The 3,832-nt window shown below is 43.7% G+C and overlaps 1 pseudogene; it reads right to left on the bottom strand.

Moving 5' to 3' along the window:
- Nucleotides 1–2,072: 2,072 nt before the first annotated feature.
- LOC147991294 (uncharacterized) lies at nucleotides 2,073–2,657 on the bottom strand (annotated as a pseudogene).
- Nucleotides 2,658–3,832: the final 1,175 nt, after the last annotated feature.

The following is a 3,832-nucleotide window of genomic DNA, read 5'->3' as shown; positions in this document are numbered from 1 at the left end:
ATCATCACCGCAATCTTCATCAACAACTTCACCGCCATCATCACCAACTCTTCCCCCCTCTATGCAGCGGTGTAACCTCTCTCTTACCCGCTGTAATCTCTACTTAAACATGGTGCTCAACACTATATATTATTTCCCAATGATGTATGGCTATCCTATGATGTTTGAGTAGATCCGTTTTGTCCTATGGGTTATTTGATGATCAAGATTGGTTTGAGTTGCATGTTTTATTATTGGTGTTGTCCTATGGTGCTCTCCGTGTCACGCAAGCGTGAGAGATCCCTGCTGTAGGGTGTTGCAATATGTTCATGATTTGCTTATGGTGGGTGGCGTGAGTGACAGAAGCACAGACCCGAGTAAGTAGGTTGTTTACGTATGGGATAAAGATGACTTGATACTTTAATGCTATGGTTGGGTTTTACCTTAATGATCTTTAGTAGTTGTGGATGCTTGCTAGAGTTCCAATCATAAGTGCATATGATCCAAGTAGAGAAAGTATGTTTGCTTGTGCATCTCCCTCAAATAAAATTGCAATGATGATTACCGGTCTAGTTATTGATTGCCTAGGGACAAATAACTTTCTTGTAACAAAAAGCTCTCTACGGAAACTAATTTAGTTGTGTCTTTATCTAAACAGACCCTAGCTTTTATGTACATGCTCTTTATTATCTTGCAAACCTATCCAACAACACCTACAAAGTACTTCTAGTTTCATATATACTTGTTCTAGGTAAAGCGAACATCAAGCGTGGGTAAAGTTGTATCAGTGGACGATAGAATTTGAGGGAATATTTATTCTACCCTTAGCTCCTCGTTGGGTTTGACACTCTTACTTATCGATAACTATTGCGATCCCCCTATACTTGTGGGTTATCACGCGTGAACTATACCATGTCCAATGCTTCGTCTGTTATTATTTAGAAAGTAATTTCTGTTATTACATGACCTGAAAAAAATATTTTGTGCCACATCAGTAGATGCACGGACATCACAACAGGCATGCTGACTGGATCAACATTTCAACCTAGCTATTATGAAGGAAAATTTGTATTGACAACATTTTTAGATAGCAGGAGACGCCTAGCCTGCTCTCCCTCTGCTAGCTTCTTTCTTGCTTCTTCCATCTCTTCTTTGGCTTGGGCGAAGAGAGCATCTGATTGCTCTTTTCGCTTCTTCAAGGACTCAGCTACATTTTCAAGGGCTGCTGCACACTTTCTTTTAGCCTTTACTAGAGCCACAAGGACACGAACAATTGACGACTCCACCTAGCTTGTGTGTAATCCAGCATCATCTGGGAATTTGCACCCTGTGTCTAATCCAGCATCATTAGGGAAATAGCACCTTGTGTGTAATCCAGCCTCATTTTGGAAACATGATCTCGAGGTTGACCATACTTCCCGCCTCGTAGGAACTGCATCCTGACATGAAGTAACTTGTTTTTTAGATCAATACTCAGAGCAACCCAGATCCATTTAGTAGAAGCTAGATAAACATGACTCAGAGAAGTGAATTCAAAAGGAAAAATATAAAAACAGACTACAAGGTGAGAACACCCACTTCGTACATCAAGCTAAAAACGAAAGCACCAGGACGATTAAGACTCTTCTTATTATACATCGAAGAACACGAGGCTAAGAGAAGCATGAAACTACAACATATACACATCGAAGAACACGAGGATAAACGAAAGTAATTGAAAGGGTGTTACTTACCAAAGCTCGTTTTACAGGTTTGGTGCAGCTCCTCTTTAACTTGCCACGCTCCTTGAAGATGTCCCCTATATCCTGTGTTTGGTCTTCATTGCTCCTCTGCATGTTCGCACTCGTGGTTTTAAAATCTCAACATGGCAAGCAAAATATACTAGTAATACTCACGCATCTTGTGGGAAACATTAAAGCATTCGTCTTCCATGTTAGAGCATCTCCAACAGAAGCGCAATGCGCGACGCTTTAGAAAAGCGTTTACAGTGCTAAGATCAAGAAGTAGAGATAAAGATTAGAGACTAGAGAGTAGAGACATAGATAGTTCTCAGCATAGATATAGCATAGATAGATAAAAAATAGATAGTTAAACTACTCCTCGTCGTCCGACTCCTCCTCAGTAATGTCTTCCTCTGACGTCTCAATGTAGGCGTGAAGATACCGATCATCGTCAGATTCCCAGGGTGACGCTGCTCCTAGCCTCATGTTGAATTGAGCGTCAGCTTTTTGCATACGCTTGTCCTCGTGATAGGTGGCTCGCTCCGCTCTCCTCTTCTCCCTCTCCGCCCTCCTTTGCGCGTAGAACTTGCTCTCGTTAATGATGTCCTACGGGAAGCGTTGGCTCCACAGCGCCATGGCTTCCTCGTCCATCTCGGCGATGCCGAGATGGTGCTCCCGCCTCCGGTTGTCGCGACGATCCTCGTCGGTGATAAGCTGTGGCAGAGGCACGAGCTCCTGTGCCTGTTCCCACGTTGGCGCGTTGGGGAAGTTCAATGTTCTATGAGGCCACCGGAGGAGCCATGCCGCCGCGTCGTATGCGTGGGCGGCCTCGTTGGCGGTGTCGAAATTGCCGAGACCGAGGCGCATCATGCGGAACCCGATCTCAGCAGAGAAGCCGCCAGAGGGGCGGGCGCGGACGCCGTGATATCCCCAAGTTTCCCGGCGACAAAGCGGCATGGTGGCACGGCGGTGGCGAGGCGAGAAAGAGCGGGGAGAGAGCGGTGGTGAGGTGCAAAGCTTGGAGAGATTGGTGGTGAGGCACAGAGCGGGGAGAGAGCGGTGGCAAGGCACAGAGCGGTGGGAGGGCGTTGGATTTTATAAAGCGCACCAGACGCCGCGCACCCGGCCGCTTTTTCCCATGCGCGCGCGATCCTTTCCCGACGTCCCTGCTATCTCTACTCTCTTCTCTACTGTTATATTTATTTAATATTTAATATTTATCTCTCCTCTCTTCTCTACTGTTATATTTATTTTATATTTACTATTTATCTCTACTACTCTACTCTTTTTTCTACTTTCTTTTCTTTTCTCTACTCTCTACTCTTATAAATAACCAAGTTGGTGATGATGGTGTGCCTGCCATCCTGCAATATAGACCGTCCGATCTATATATGACGGATAGAAAGCAAACTATGAGAATTTTGCAAATAGATACCCGCACCCCTGTCCAGTTTTGCAGATAAGGCCTTCCCTCGTTCATCCTTTTCTCCTACAAGATAAACTACTCATACAAATGCCTCTTGATGTTCTGTGCAATGCATGGGCATCTTGCTAGTTCAAAAAAGTTTCCATCATTTGCCACACTACTGGTTGCAGATGAAGAACCTACCCAAGCACAGCATGATATAGGAGCAGCGCACAATCACAAGCTGATATTCTGTTAGACAATGGAGGCTATAAACAATTACTTTTACGGGAACAATAGCAACCAGGAAATTTTGTAACAGCCTGGATTTTACATTGGCCATATTTCTCATCATGCTCAATAAAAGCATTTCCTATTCTGTCCTAAATGGCACATTGTGAAGCAAGTTCTATTTATCTTTGCCCATTTGACCCCAAACTTTTTGACATATTTTCCTGTCCAAATAATTGACCTATGCCAAAATTCAATATTATTTGCCTAGCCAAACTTCCTTAGTGATTTTTCAAAGTTCCTGCCTGAGGGAAGCCTTTGTGAAGGAAGTGCTAGCTAGGGTTATCCAAATGAGTTAAAATTTTGCACACTCCTTCATGTGATCATATTAGAACACTACTCCAAATTTCAGCCACATCCAATCATCTATGTGAGCACAGGACCAAATCTTTGCTTCTGGTAAAATTTTCAGGTTGTGAAGCAAGTGCATTTTATA

This window comes from Triticum urartu, chromosome 1A (genome assembly GCF_056163025.1).
Source record: "Triticum urartu cultivar PI428250 chromosome 1A, HENAU_Tu73, whole genome shotgun sequence".
Classification (NCBI taxonomy): domain Eukaryota; kingdom Viridiplantae; phylum Streptophyta; class Magnoliopsida; order Poales; family Poaceae; genus Triticum; species Triticum urartu.
The sequence above is the reverse complement of the archived record's forward strand: the minus strand, read 5'-3'. Positions and strand labels throughout refer to the sequence as shown.